At 31.0% G+C, this 16,374-nt stretch overlaps 1 long non-coding RNA gene across 1 annotated transcript; it reads right to left on the bottom strand.

The window, feature by feature from the left end:
- Nucleotides 1-1,130: 1,130 nt before the first annotated feature.
- On the bottom strand, nucleotides 1,131-2,530 carry LOC131652749 (uncharacterized). The gene is made up of 3 exons (XR_009298785.1): nucleotides 1,810-2,530; nucleotides 1,648-1,737; nucleotides 1,131-1,552 (listed from the first exon to the last, which is right to left on the bottom strand). It is a non-coding gene; the product is annotated as an uncharacterized LOC131652749 (long non-coding RNA).
- Between the last annotated feature and the right edge of the window lie 13,844 nt (nucleotides 2,531-16,374).

The raw sequence follows: 16,374 nt of genomic DNA, 5'->3' as shown, positions 1-16,374 counted from the left end.
TTACTTGTTGTTGAAGATTCCATGGCTATGGAGAGCTAAAACTCTTTTGTGTCAAGATTAGAGGTAGTTAACTTGTATAGTATGTATTTATTTTGATATTTTGGTGTATCAACTTGGTTGATGATTAATATATGACTATAGAACGACGGTAATGTCGCACTAATCCATGTGGAAACAATAAAGGAAATACTTACCCTTTTAACATACAGTGCCAGAGAAACTCAAACCCCCTCACTTACCACCTTTCAACTGGAAAAGTGACCCTCAGGAGCATATCATCATGGTCAACAATCAAACCTAAATTATGCCAAAGATTAAGGAGGAAATCGAGAGTCTCCTGAGGAGCAAGTTCACTAGATTAGCCACTTACGTTGAATGTCTTGCTAATATAGTTCCAGTCACTAAAAAAATGGGACCCTTAGGGTATGCATATATTTTAGAGATCTAAATAAGGATACCCTTAAAGATGAGTACCTAATTCATGTGGCAGAGATGCTTGTCGATTTGGCAACAAGCACAAATGTCTAAGTATGTGTTGCACCCCAAAATTTTCCCTCTTTCTCTGTGCTATAAGTTATCGATGGCGTTTATTTCGTCATTCAAAAATCAAGAAAAATTAAAGAGTTTCCATTGTTTCGAGATCATTAAGTCAAGAAGCTTATGGTATGAATTGCAAGGTATTGAGTCATTGTACGAGGTTATGAAGGCGCCGCTATACTTTCAATATATTGATGGTTTATCGTACAAGTTTGGTTTGAATTAAGGAATTAAGATTGAATTAGGGTCCCAATGATTAGAGGATGAATTTGTTTTGATAGTCTAATTGATCCTATTATTCGAATCTCGTTCAAGGCATTTTGTTCATCAAGAACTTAATTCAAGCTAAAATACATGATGCAAAAAATGAGGTTGTGGATTGTTTTTTATAGAGGGATTATCATTTCGCTCAATTGTTTGTTGATTGCAATACAAAGGTGAATTTTTTTGGAAATTGATTTTAAGTACATTTGAGAATTAAGACGGGAATACAAAGTCATTCAAGGTCTTTCACCGATTTCATTCATCAAGTCAAGTTCAGCATGATTCAAAGTCATAAGGCATGTTCTAAAGAAGCTTTGTTCATCACAATATCACTACAAATTCAAACCATTATATTCATCCAAAGCCCATTACAAAAATATTCAAAGGTCCATTCATTACATCACATGTCCCATTACAAATTATATCCCAAAGTCGAAATTACATTGAGGTTAATATCCAAAAAAGACAAGTTCTAAAACAAGGAAGCAAAGTCTAAGCTTATGCTAAGTTGGCTCTCAATCCAATCTCCATGCCAACTTCAAACCGTAAGCCAAATCCTGCAGAGAGAAAGAACCAAACGGTTTCCATACAAACGGATTCAGCAACTTCATGAGGAGAAGAAGAAAATTCTCATAACAAAAAAAAAACGATAACAGAAAATCGGGGAAGTTCATAACAACAAAATGTAACAGAATTCTCTCTATGGGGAAAAATCATCTTCTTCATATCTTCTTGAATCCACCATTATAACCTACGAAAAAAAATCCTTCATTCAATTCACGATTCAGAGGAGAAGAAACTGACACAAAAATTCACATAACAGAAAACAAAAAAGATTGAACTCACCGATAACCAAAAGGTAACAAACTTTGGCTCCAATCTTTATCTTCACCGATCCAGAGTTCTTCAAACCTTCTCCTCCATAATCACAGCAATCTGTAACAGAAAATAGTAGAGGAAATCTATAACAGTTGCATAACAGAAAGGGAAAAAGGAGAAACCTCTTACCGAAAAATGTAACAAACTTTCTCTCCAAGATTCAATCTCGACAACACAACCTTCATCCTCTTCATATTCAATTCTCCAAGAACCTCTGAATCTTCATCCTCTCTTCAATCACCATAAACGATTCTTCAACCAATCATTCTCCCATCCTCAAATCTGCAGAAAGTTGAAACTGCAACAGAAAAAGCTCTTGATCTTCTTCCCTCTCGACAAAACCTCAAACTCTGCATCTTCATCAATCTCCAATCGGCTGAAGCATCACCTTCAGAAAGTTGCAACAACAATAACGCACGCCTTCATCACCGAAATGTAACTTCGACGCGACATCGGAAGCGAGAACAAAAACTTCGACAAACAACTTCAATCTCTGCGTTGAATCGCCTTCATAATCATCTACAAACAACGAGAATCCCAACATAAACGCGGAGATTCGGAGAAGATGAAAGGGATCGAGCGAGAGATTCGTAAGAATTCGCGGTGAGATCAGAGAGAGAACGAGAGTCAGACGATGTAGTGAGAGCAGTGGTGTGGCGGCGCTGTGAACTTTTGATTGGAGGAGAGGTCAACTTCCGGTCGCCGTCGCCATTCACGCTGAAGAAGAGAGGAGACTCGTTTTATTCCAGTGGTCACTACACACGTAAACCTAATTTCCCTTTCATCTGATTTCTTAATTGTTGTTATCATGTTAATTAACATATAATTTGGCATTAAAGAAAAATCTTGAATTAATTGTTGTTTTGATTTGAGTTTAAGAAAATCTGGAAGATTAACGTGAAATTTGTGATGGATTATCAACTTTGGGCCATCGAAATGCTCCCTTCACCTCCTCATAGGCCCATCATCACGCCACCTTTTTTGGCTAAAGAGAAAATTGGACAAAAACAAACTGTTTGGGCCATTCCTTTGGGCCCTGCGCTTTCTGCTTGGGTCATGCACCTACTTTCAGACTTTCACCCCATGTGTGCTTAATCTCTCATAGTAGATTTAATTTTATTTTACTATTTTGTTTTCTATTGTTGTTAGCATAGTAAAAACATAAAAATCAAGTAGTTTTGCTAGATTTTTAGCTTATAAAAAATGAAAAAAAAAACATGTATTCTTTTCTAGTTAGAATTAGATTTTGTTTTCTATATTCGTTTTAGATAATAAAAACATGTAATATTTTGCTTGTTAGAATTTAAATGTTTTGTTATATAGTTTAGTTTTTATCGTTTTTACCCGATTTTACTGTTTCGGTGTACCTTTTGACTTGTAAATACTTGCTTTGGTTTCCATAATACTTGTGTACATATTTGACTAACATTTGAGTGCTATTTCTGGTTGTTATCTTACTTTCGCTTGATTTATGTTTAAAAAGTGTGTTAATGTCAAATTTCTCATTTCGTTATCCTTTTTCGGTGTAAAGCACTAATGCAATTCCGATTGCGATGTTTGTTATCTCTAACTTGTGTGCTAGTGTGCAAGGCTTTTGGATAGTCACCAATCGACGCTTATTACTTGAGTGTTCCGTTTTATTTGCGGGACACAATTTCATTCACTCGTGTCGTGTTCTCATCTTGGAGACACGTTTCTATTACTTTATGTCTGCTTGTTTGGATTTCTTGTTCCTCTTGCAGGTGTATTGTGATTATGCTCGACGCGCATCTCGACCGTTGTTTGCTTACATGGCTAATCGGTGTGCTGACTATTTGCTATTGCCTTCGCTAGCTCGCTCGCGGGATCCCTAGTTTTTGCTTTCTTCACTGCAGTTTACGGATCATAATCCGTTTGGTATTGATCTCGTTTCATTTTATCTTTCTCGCACTTTACCGCTTTTTGCATCATCCTTTAACATTTGAAGTAGGACTTAGACATTCATCTGGCCAAGCCCTCAAAAGAGACTCCGTTTTTGTTGGTGTTTTTACATTTGTGCTTTGTGGCAGGGAGTCACGGTGTAATGAGACCTAGATGGCACTCTGTTAAGTCCTCATGGAAGGCATGCAGAAAGGGTTAGCAATCAACCCCCGCCCAGTCTCATCGAGTACGTTCATTATGTGCACGCTACGCGTGGCTCGCTTCTGAACTAGCACAAGGTCTTGTTATTGAGTATGTCAGGAAAAGGGTTCATGCAATTGGACCCCCGCATTTCCTATAGCTCTCGTTGATCGACGTTGACGCTCGGTGTACGCACGCACCGTTTTCCTTTTGGATCCGTGACGGCTTGGTTGCTGAGAGGGACTCGCTCCTCTTGTCTATGGCCCGATCATTTTTGCGAGGTCTAATGCTTGGTTGACTCGGGTGATTCGCTCCCCTTGGCTATGGCGGGACCGCTTTTCTACCATTCGGCCAGTGCTGGTGGTCTTGTTTGCTTTACGAGCGGAGCTCGTTTGTGTGATATTCTTGTGTATTGTTTTCGCTTTTTCCCATAGGTTGCTAGCTTAGTTTAGACTTGTACCCTTTGTATGATAACATTAGATAGCAAGTTTTCCCCCTTAGATTAGGTCTTCCTCATGCATTCTTTAAAACACAAACCACACTCTTTGATTTTCTTTTCTTAAGAGCTTGTTATTTCCGCTCCATTCCCAGCATAAGTCTCCAAAGGTCGAGCAGCGGAGTGCGAATGTAACTCGTTCACCTAAAAAACACAAAACAAACAGAAATTAGTTAGCAGAACTACGGTACCTCTGATTCTTCAAAAAGGATACGTAGGCAGCGGGGTCGGGCCCGTGCGAGTATAACTCTTTCTTTTCCCTATATTTTGCATGCATACTAGTCCATATTAGCGCAGTTTGCTTACACACCCATAGATTTAGACGTAAGCGTGGATACCATCGAGTATGATGGGCACGAGGGGTGCTAGCACCTTCCCTTCGCGTAACCGACTCCCTTACCCTTTTTCTCTGGTCGTGAGACCGTTGTTTTGTTTTGTGGTTTGCTGGCATTCCCTTCCTTTTCAGGATAAATATGTTAGTGGCGACTCTGTTGATTTTCGCGGTAGCGACAGTATGTTAGATGGCTATTCTGGATATGATTAAATCTTCATTGCAGAAGATGATGTGCATAAAGCAACCTTTAGATGCTTCGGGGCTCTGGGAACTTATGAATGAATAATAGTTCACTTTGGATTAAAAAATGCTGGTGCAACATACCAAATTGAAGTGAATTTAATATTCCATGATTTTATCGAGACCTTTATGCAAGTCTATTATAATGACATTGTTGTCAAGTCCTCATCCAAATATGTTCATTTGGTCCACGTTATGAGGTAATCCTTTGAGAGGATGAGTAAAAAGGGTTGAAGATGAATCCATTAAAATGCGTTTTTTATGTTGATGCATGTGACTTCCTAGGGGTTTATAGTCCACAAGATGGAGATAGAGATAAATAAGAATAAGACCAATGTCGTATTAGAGACAAAGCCCCCTTCGGCCAAAAAGCAGATGCAGTCTTTATTAGGGAAAATCAATTTCTTTAGGAGGTTCATATCAAACTTTAGTGGCAAGACGAAGCTTTCTTGACACTATTAAGATCAAAAAACAAAGAAGGATTCAAGTGGGATTCAGAGTGCCAAGCACTCTTTGATGAGATCAAAGCCTACTTAACAAATCCTCCAATCTTGCCACCACCCATAAAAGGCAAATCAATGAAGTTGTATATCTTCGTGTCGAAATCGACAATTGGCAGCTTGATAGGCCAAGAAGATGATTATGGCATCGAAAGAGCCATCTATTATCTCAATTGAGTCTTGAACGACAAAGAGACTAGATATAAAAAAATAGATAAGTTATGTGTTTGTTTATACTCCTCTTATACTAAATTGAAGCATTATATAAAATCAGTTTATGTTTATTCGCACTTTGATATCATCAAACATATGTTTTCAAAACCCATTCTGCATAGTCGAATTGGGAAGTGGGCATTAGCCCTATCTGAATATTCCTTAACTTATGCGCCCTTGAAAGCGATGAAAGGTCAAATTGTCTCCGACTTTATTATTGATCACGCGATACTCGAAATGATGCAAAATAATATCGACTTGAAACCATGGAGGTTATACTTCGCAATTTAAGTCATAAAAATGGAACTGGGATTGGATTCCTGGTCATCTCACCTAAAGGGACCCCGAAGAAGTTGAAGTTTAAAATTAAAGGTTACTACTCTAATATGAAGCAAAATATTAAGCCTTAATAGAAGGCCTCAGAATTCTATTCGACTTTGGGGCAAAAAGAAGTTGAAATCAGAGGCGACTCGTAATTAATTGTGAAGCAATTAACCAAGGAATACAAGTGCATCAACGAGAATTCGATGTTGAACTTTATCACGGCAAATTCATTATTAGTGAGATTTGACTCTGTCGATATCAAGCACGTACCTAGGATAAAAAATCAAGAGGCGAATGACCTTACACAAATTACTTCAGGCTACAGGTTCTACAGAAAAAACTAGAATAGTTGATTGAGGTGAGACAAAAATCAATAAGACCAGTCTTCCTCCTTCAAAATTGTCAACGTCAAAACTTGTAGGTGCATAAGGGTTTGATAAGAAAACATAATATGAAAATCTTCAAATCTAATTAAGTTATTTAAAACCAATTTATACAAATTCATATCAAAATTTTTATTTATTGGTCCCAAATTTTATCTTCTCTAAAAAAGGATTAATATTCATACAAGATAATTGAAATCCTTTGTAATATATATGTTTAATTTAAATCTTGATCCCTTATTTTATCTGATTCACTAAAATAATTATTATATTTTAAATATAAACAATTTTGACTCTCTTTCACATTTTTGTATTTAAAATGACAATTTCTTCATTTTAAATGATGTATCACTTGTGAAATTGACAAATCAACGTATAACAATCTTTTAGGAAATCTTATAAATAAAATTAATAAGTTAAAGAAAGGTCAATTCATCGATTTTAAGTATAAAAAATGAAAAAGAGATCAAAATTATTTCAATTCAAAATAGGAGAACTAATATATAAATGAATTTTAAACTATATCCAAATTTTGTAAAGACTTCACAATATCATAGTACTTTAAAAGTCCGATTGATGTTTACCTTATAAAATTTATAACTTAAAAAACTATCAAGGATATCTAGTTTATTAAAATTATATTAATATTTAGTTGATCCAGCGGTGATTGACGCTAGATTTAGTAGGAAAAATTACGGTTTAATCCTCGCAATTACAATTGGGAGGAGGCTGAAACCACTTGATATCAGAACTAACTTCCGAACCAGACTAAACCGATGGTGAAAAACCAAAAAAAAAAATTCTTAACATAAATTTCATAACTATTAAATCTATAAAAGAAATTTCTATGAATTTATTTGTGCAAATAAGAAGAATGTTAATCTTAAATAAAATTTCAACTTGTTTATGCTCATAGATTTACAAATGTTGAAAAAATAATTGTGACATTTACTTTAAAATAATAATAAGATTTCTATTGAAAATAATGTGAAAATTTCATTTCATTTTTTTTGATAACATTTTTTTTTCTTTCAAAACTTTTATTAATTTATAGTGTTATTAAATCGTATAATTAATTTTCTGATTTTTTCAATTTATTATATTATTATATTATATGATTAATAATAAATAAGTTTAATGAGAATGCTTTATAAAGAAATGTTGTAATTATATAATATATAACTCTATTCTCTTTGACCAAATTAAATAGCAAAGGAATTTATGGTGTAGTCGCTAAAATTACAACCATAATAGTTTTGAAAGGTTGTAAGTTGATTCTTAAAATTTGATAAAATTATATTTTTGTAATTTTAACAATATTTAGTTTTTATAATTAATTAACATAATTAAAATTATTAATAAAATCATATTTTAAACATGGACATCAGATCTTAAGAAAAATAAAAATAGGGAAATCAAAATTATAATTATGCTAAAAAATAAATATAAAAAATTCATTCCGCCAAATCAAGAAATTCACATGTATGGTAATAAATGGGATGGGTCACACACCAATTTTTATCAGATCAATTTCAACTATAGTTTGATGATCTTATTACATCGCTTTACTCTTCAATTTACAATCTAACTGATCCGATCAACCAAAATGATCTAAGTTTTAAAACACTAAATTTCATGCCAGTAAATAAAAATAAAAGAGAAATAACCATACAAAAATTTAACTTCAATTCATACATAACTAATCATTGAACTTTAATTCATATCTAGCAACATTGTTGAATTGTATATTTTGGACATTCTTTGAAAGAGAGGAATGTAAGTAGTATTCTCATTTTAACACTTGTTGCAACACTTGTACTCTCATTTTAACACTTTTTGCAACACTTACTTATTAAACACATATAATTCATATCACTTTATGTTAAATTCATTTATGAAATGAAGAACTCACGAGTGTTTAGGTTAACATCACAAAAGTCTACAAGAAAATAGGACAGGACGGATTGGGTATTATTGAAAGTGTAAGTCTAAAACTTTAATCTACCAAAAAAAATAAAAACGAAGTGAGATAGACTCGCGGATACTTGCACCTTTTAATCTAAAAATTACAAAAAGTTAAGTTAATGACTATGCCCACAAACAGTGTTGCAGTCAGAAAATTTTTTGGTGGGGACAAAAAATAATCACTATATTTTTATTGAAAATTATTGCAAACATTTATATATTTTACTTAAATATAATAACAAATCAAATTCAAAATAAATAAAAAACAAATCTAAACTTCAATTATTATTTCAGTTTTCATATTCTCATAATGTTCTATACTTTTATGGTCAAGCCTCTTAAATATGATATTCTCTATATTTAATTCAAATATTTATCTCTTATATAATTGCACATTTTATTTTTTTACAAAATTTATGACAGAGATGGATCTTTCAAATGTTGCTATTAAACTAACATAACTTTTTTATTAAAAAAAAGTAAAACTAAATTAACAAAATATTCAATTTTTATAAACTTACAACAAATTTAGAAATAAAAAATAAACAGAAAATTGATTAAAAAAACTCTAACTTTACCTATTAATTATGATAGAATGCCCTAATATACAAAAACTAGCTGGTTTTGAAGTAACAAAATGATTGTTAGAAAAATGTATTGAAAAGTGAATTTTAAAAAGAAAATGTCATTTATGCACCCAAATAGCACTTTGGTTTGTACTATCAATAGTGTTGGAAATTGGAATTGCTTTTGAGATTGTCTATCTTATCATGCTTTACATCTATGCCCCTAACAAAGAAGGACAAAATTCTCTTTTTATTCTATTCTTCCTTTACTTGCATTTTGATTCATGATTATTTTACTATTTTTGTATATTCTCTTTGATTAAATTTCTAAGAGTCTATAAAATTGTAGGAATTAATGTATTACTAAGTCTTCACATTATAAATATTTTGTCCATCTATCTTGATTAAGAGATTGTGATTTTTTCAATTTTTCTATAGAAATGAAATGATCCATTCCATTACTAAAAGTCTCTGTATAATTTTATAAATATTTAATATATGTAACCTATTTTAGAAATAGGTTTATATATAGATAGTCAGTTATGAGATTTTTGTGTGTAAAGTATATGCAAATTAAGATAGTCTAATGTCCATTAGTCCTAGAATAAAAAAAAGAAAATTGTCTTTAGAAGTCAGACTCTCTATCTTATATATGAGTTAAGATCCTCTCCATTTCTCATAAGAAATGGAAAACACAATTATTATAGTTTTAATGTATAAATGTATATATTTTTGAAATGTGTGACATATATTTTGAATAATTTAATTTGTATATAATAAATACATTGGTAATGGCATTCTAGAAATGAAGATAATCTTTATCCCTTATATAGATATTGAGAGAATTTGTACTTGATACAAAACTGCATTATTCAATAGTAGCGTTCAAACAAATACAAAGTCCTTTTTTAATTGTGCGCACGCGTAAAAATATTATTAATATATTATTTAATTTAATTTAATTTAATTTAAATTTAAATTATTTATGTAATATATATATATATATATATATATATATATATATATATATATATATTCTGTTTCATCAGTTTTTTTATTGCATTGGTGCGTGCATATCCTTAATGATTTGAACACAATTAATAGAATTATTATTAAAAAGATTAATATTTATTTACAATAATATTGTAGTATTGCAGTACTAAAGTCTGATTAACCAACATCAAAACAAATAGTGCTCTCTAGACAAATTTAATAGTGCAAAAGTCAAATTGTAATAATAAAACATGGAGTATCTCTCAATTTTCCTAAATTTTGAATTTGTTAAAAAAAATCATCAAAACAAATAAAAAATCAAACTAGAATGTTAGATCGAAGAATCTTAATATCCTAGTAAAGAATGGTAACAAAAATCGGTCATCATGTGACTCGCAATCTATATTTTGTCATATGTAAATTGCGTGTTTCTTTTTTTTTTCTGCCTTCATGAACATATTCTACTATAGCATTCTAAATTTTCCCATGTAGTCTCCCCTGTTCTCCGTTTTAAATGAATTGGGTTTCCATGCAATCGACAATTACACATTCACGCATTCGGAAAGATAGTAGCCATTTGATCAAGATTGGATGGTAGATATTTCAGTTTGATATTTAAAATTATAAATCAAAAATTAAAATATGTATTTTAATGGACCATTAGATATTGATCTAAATAATAAATTGAATGTGTGAATGTGTGCAATTTGCAACTGCAGTGGATTTAATTTCATTTTAAATTGCCATTAACATCATCTTCTTCTTTGCTTTATTATCACTTTTCTCTTAATTATGTTATTGGTTTTGGAAATTGCTAAATTAATGCAGTTGCGCGTACATGAACACAATGGTGTATAACATTTATATTTTGTTAAGATTCAATGCTAAACCAAACAGAAATAGAAGTGGTTACAAATCTACATAATGATGGATGGCAACACCTTGAACAATTTGAAGGACTGCTTGGATCACAAAGAAATTTAACCATGAAATTGAGAGTTATATGGGCTGCTTGTGTTGGTGCATTTGGAGAGTCAGGAATAACAAAGTGTTTTGGAACGAGGAAATACAAATAGAAAAACTGGTAGAAGAGTCGAAGATTTTGGCTTGGAGATGGCTCAAACTTAAATCAAATTATATTGTTGACGATATAGTCGCGTGGTGCAAAAATCCTAAGGCGTGTTTCGACATACTTGATGAATGAGAAATCGAGTTCGTGCAGAGCTGGAGTGATTCTCGTTATTTCATCAGTTTGAATTCTGTCAAGGCAGTCTTATTTCATCAATTTGAATTCTGTCAAGGCAGTCTTGGCGCATTGTAGTGGTAATCGACATATCGCACTACTTGGTTCCAGTTGGCGAGTCTATTGGTGCTGGTGCTTTTCAGGTTGTGACTCTATTAGTGGCTGAGGTGTATTTCGGTAGTTGTTAAGTTCTGGCTCGAGGCTGTTCAGTGCTAATATTCACATCTCGTTAGTCCCGTTTATTAGTGCGTATCAGCCATTTATGATGTTTTTCGGGAGCTGATATGGTTATTTATTTTAGTGCTAGTTTTCATCTCAGTTAGCAGCTTTTGTGTTGCTGTCTGTTGGGAGATGCCGTGTATTGTGGTGTGGCTACTTATAAGCCTAAAACTCTTGCTGTAATTGGTTTTATTTGACATCACTTATGCCAAGTTTTATTGATTCTACTTTTTGCCCGTTCAAAAAAAAATAGAACATATGAATAAGGCATAAGTATAAATTGATACCATACTCTTATTATTGACAAAATCCTCTCATTGTTTGCAAAAGAACAAAAAATGAGATATCAAATACTAAAGGAAAGGTAAATTTAGAAAAGAAATAATAATAGAGCGACGAAGAAAAGAGAGAGTTAATATTTAATTTGGAATTCGCTTGTCCCGTTTAAAACTCAGATTTTTATGTGGAGGGTGTGTATCAATAGACTACCTACAAAAGACTCTTTGAGTAAAAGAGGAGTTCTTGATATTTCCTTCTAACCTTCTTTGCGAGTTTTGCAAGATTTATTTGGAGACTTCTACTCATTTGTTTTTTCCGTGTAATGTGGCGAAGGCTTTGTGGAGGCGGATCTATCTTTGGTTAGGGGAGGATCTCCCTTTCACGTTAGCGGAGTTTTTGGATTTCGGTATAATTCAAGAGAAGGTGAAAAATGTGAAAGCTAGGAAGAAAATTAACTCTATTTGGATTGCTACTGTTTGGAGTCTTTGGATCATGAGAAATGCCATGATTTTTGACAAGGTTGCTTATAGTTTCGATAAGGTGTGTTTCAATGTTATGTTTCTTTCTTGGAGTTGGTTAGCTACTTATAATTTGCTTTTGTCGTGTAGTTTTTATGACTGGTATAAATTACCATCGGATTGTTTCAATACTTTATAGGTTGTCCGGCTTGTAAGGGTTGCACCCTTAGTGCGAGTTCTTATAATCAATTGCTTATTAAAAAAAAATATTTAATTTGATTTGAAAGTGAATTCCCTTTGTTAAAGACATGTGATTGTGTTTGTATCTGTTATATTACTTGTGAATAACGGCCTCATTGATTGATTGAGTAACTAACGGGACATGGTCCGCCGGACCAGCCTGCGCACCCGCCAAAAAATGGCGGGTTGGATTGGGATTTTAGACTAGGGTCCCGCCAAAGTCGGCCGCCCTCCATAGTCCTCCCTGCCATAGTCTGTCGTCCGTCAAAGTCCGTCGCTCCCCCAAATCCTGCTCTTTTTTTTAATTAATTCTAGTAATTAATTCTTGATGATTTTATTTTAATATTTATTATGAACATATGCAATATTTTTTAAGTAAAATTTGTTAAAAAGATATTTTATAAAAAATTGTTCTAAAAACAATGTGAAAAATCTAATTAAAATGTAAAAAAAGTCTACTAAACTAAAAAAAATGAAAAATAAATAAATACAAAAATAAGGGGCTTGGCCGCCGCCTGTCAACCCTCCACCTCGGCGGAGCGGGCGGATAGCCTGCTTTGTCATCCCTAATAATTGACTAATGTTTAGATATGTCAGTTTGTAAGGGTGCGCGCGCATAAAAATATTAATGATATATTTTGTATTCAATATTATTTTAATTAAATTAATTGTATAACAAAACATATATATATATATATATATATATATATATATATATATATATATATATATATATATATATATATATATTAATATATGTAGTAATAATGATACAAAATTAATTTACTCATGCAATAAAAGTATATAAATAACTTAAACAATTTAAAATATGCAATGTCTGAAAGTAAATATAAATATGTTCTATTTCATCTGTTTTTTATAATGCTGGCAGGTATATATCTTAAATGATGTTTTTCATATATATTCATTTTAAAAATATTGTAGTATTGTACTATTAAAGTTTGAGTAATTAACACCAAAAAAAATAGTGCTCTCTAGACCAAGTTAATGTTGCAAAATCTACATTGTAATAATATTAATAACAAAAACTATCAATAATTATGGAAAATGTCTCTCTCACACACACAGAATTTGAAACTATGGATGAATCTACATATAAAAAAATCTCTCAATATTCCTAAAATATGACTTTGTTATATATAAAAAAAAAGTAACAGAGCAACAAATAAAAAACCAAACTAGAAAATTAGATTGGAGAATCTAAATACCCTAATAATGAACTCTAAAAGATACCGGTCATAGTGTGATTCACAATCTATATTTTGTGGTGTGCAATTTGTGGTGCCCAATTTCTTTTATGTTGTCTCCCTTCTTTTTCTTTTCCAGCTTCTTTGATTTCTATTGACATCATCTTTCTTGCTTCATTATCACTTTTCTTAGAATTATGATATTGGCTTTGGAAAATTCCAATTTAATATAGTCAATGCTACATGAACACCAAAATGGTGTATAACGTTTTTGTTAAAATTCAATGCTAAACCAAATAAAAATAGAATAGGTGAATATGATATTGAGCATAAATTGATACTTAATCTCATTATTTTTAAGATACTCTCATTGTTTGCATAAGAACAAAGAAAATAAGATATTAAACATTAAAGGAAAGGTAATTTAGAGAAAAATAATAAGAAAGCAATGGAGAAGAGAGAGTTAATAAAAATAAATATAGATGCATTGTTCAATTCTCATTTATTTTATTTTATTTGAAAGTAAATTCCATATGCCAAAGACATGTGGTTGGTGTTGGTTTCAGTTATATTACTTGTGAATAACTGCTCCATTGATTTTCTACCCATATAATTGCACCATACACATGAGGCCGATTTTTCTTCTTCTTAACTGCTCCATAGTTATGTTTGGTAATCGTTACAAGATACTCTCATTTTTAGGGGTAATATAGGAATAAAAATAGGTCACTTCAAATCTTTTATTTTCTTTATCTATAGTTATAGATATTTAAAATATTTTATATAATTCCTATTATATGTAAGTCGTCATATGTTCTTTTTAATTATTTGAGAAAAAAGTTTTGATTTTTTACATGTGGAGGTTATTTTATTTGTCACTTCATGGCATTACAAATTGAATTTTTGTGCATTATTATTGTAGATAAGCAGGGCCGGTCCTGATTTTTTAGAGGCCCAGGACAAATAACAGAAATGAACCCTTTAAAAAAGTGAGTAATTAATTAAAAGATTTAGTTATAAATAATATTATTATTGTTAATTTTTTTAATATATTATTAGAATAAAATAAATTTAATAATTTATCTTTTTATAAAAAAATTATAAATAATTATTAGTAGTAATTACAAAAAGATAATTAGTTGTTTTATGACACTTTGATAAACCGTCAAATTTTTTACAATTGATGTAGAAGTAAGAAAAAAGTTGAATTAATTAAAATTTTACAAAAACTTATAAAAATTGTGTTAGGTTAGACTAACTTAAATCAAGTTGTTTTAAACTTATAAATTTGATTTATCATCCATATGTTTATACGAATTAATAAAAAATAACATTAATATCCAAATTTTTTATAAAATATAATTAACAATATTTTTTTATAAAACATGAGCAAACCACTAATAATTATTTATAATAAAATTAATATTAAAGAAATAAAATTAAAAAAGTTAATAAAAATAATATTATATATATATAGTAAAAATACTTGCAGTTAACAATGAAATTATTTAGTTCAATTGGTAATATATGCAAAACTAATTTTGGCATTTTATTGCTACGTCAACCATATTACATATCTTTCTTACCACTGCACCATATGGACAACACGTACCATAATAAAACACAATATATATATATATATATATATATATATATATATATATATATATATATATATATATATATATATATATAAAATAATTTATCATTACACTTCATAAAGCCCACATTTAAATATTTGAGGCCCCAATTTTTTTGAGGCTCTGGGCTATGGGCCTGCTTGCCCTGGCCCAGGGCCGGCCCTGTAGATAAGCAATGGTATTGGAGCAATTTTTGGACTTGTTGAACTCATTCTATATGTTTGCTATTATTCTTGCAAATGTGAAAACATTAAAGATGATACAAAAAATGATGATCTTGAGATGAAACCAACAATTGTTCATGAAATCTCACAATAGTATTGAAAGTGGTGATCCTGAGATGAAGTTAATCATTGTTCCTAAAACCTCACTAAGCAATGGTATTGGAGAAGCAAAATGATGAATCCTAACTAACATCGTAACATTTTTCACGTCTTGTGTCGCTACATATTTTTATACTTTATCATGTACTTTTATTAGTTATCTATGTTATCCAACAGAAATCAATCTATAAATTTTTTAATAATTGAGAAGATTAGCATGCTTGGGCGAGAGTAGTACTAGGATGGGTGACCTCCTGGGAAGTCATTGTGTTGCAAACTCTCATGTTGATGAATATCCAAAGCGCCCTCGATTGCCAATTATTGTCAACCTAGTTGCCCATTTGGATCACCGAATCTTCCTTATTCGAGTTGATTTGATACTGATCAGGGTACTTCAGGTGGAGACTAGTGTTGTAGCGCCAAGTAGCTGACCAAAAACGAGACAAATTACCTTCTTTAATTTTAAACCTTACATTACCTGCAAAAACTTTGATTGATTTTGTTTTTATAAATACTCCCTATGTTTTTTTATAAGTCGCTTTAGAGAAAAATTTGTATTAAAATATATGTCATTTTAATTTAATGTTATTTTTCCTATTATATCCTTAAATATTTCTTATCATCTCTTCTTTTAGTTATTTAAATTTATCTTTCTCATACAATTAATGAAGGATAATATTGTAAAACTCATCATAATTTCTCTTTCCCATATAAGAATGATTTTTTCATAATACGTGTGAAAAATCCTAAACAACTTATAAAAAATAGAAGGAATATTTCATAATATTTAGAAATATCTCATCTAGTACAATTTTAAGAGCGTTTAATTAATCTATATAATTTTGAGAAATATTTCACTAAGTACATGCAGAACAAAAGAACAACTTTTTTTTATCATTTCATGAAAGAACCTCATTTTAAGTATTCAGCAGAAAAAAAATTAATGTTGATCATCGTAACCAAATTCATT

This window comes from Vicia villosa, linkage group LG2 (genome assembly GCF_029867415.1).
Source record: "Vicia villosa cultivar HV-30 ecotype Madison, WI linkage group LG2, Vvil1.0, whole genome shotgun sequence".
NCBI lineage: Eukaryota > Viridiplantae > Streptophyta > Magnoliopsida > Fabales > Fabaceae > Vicia > Vicia villosa.
Note: the sequence above shows the minus strand (reverse complement) of the source record. Positions and strands in the feature narration are given on the sequence as shown.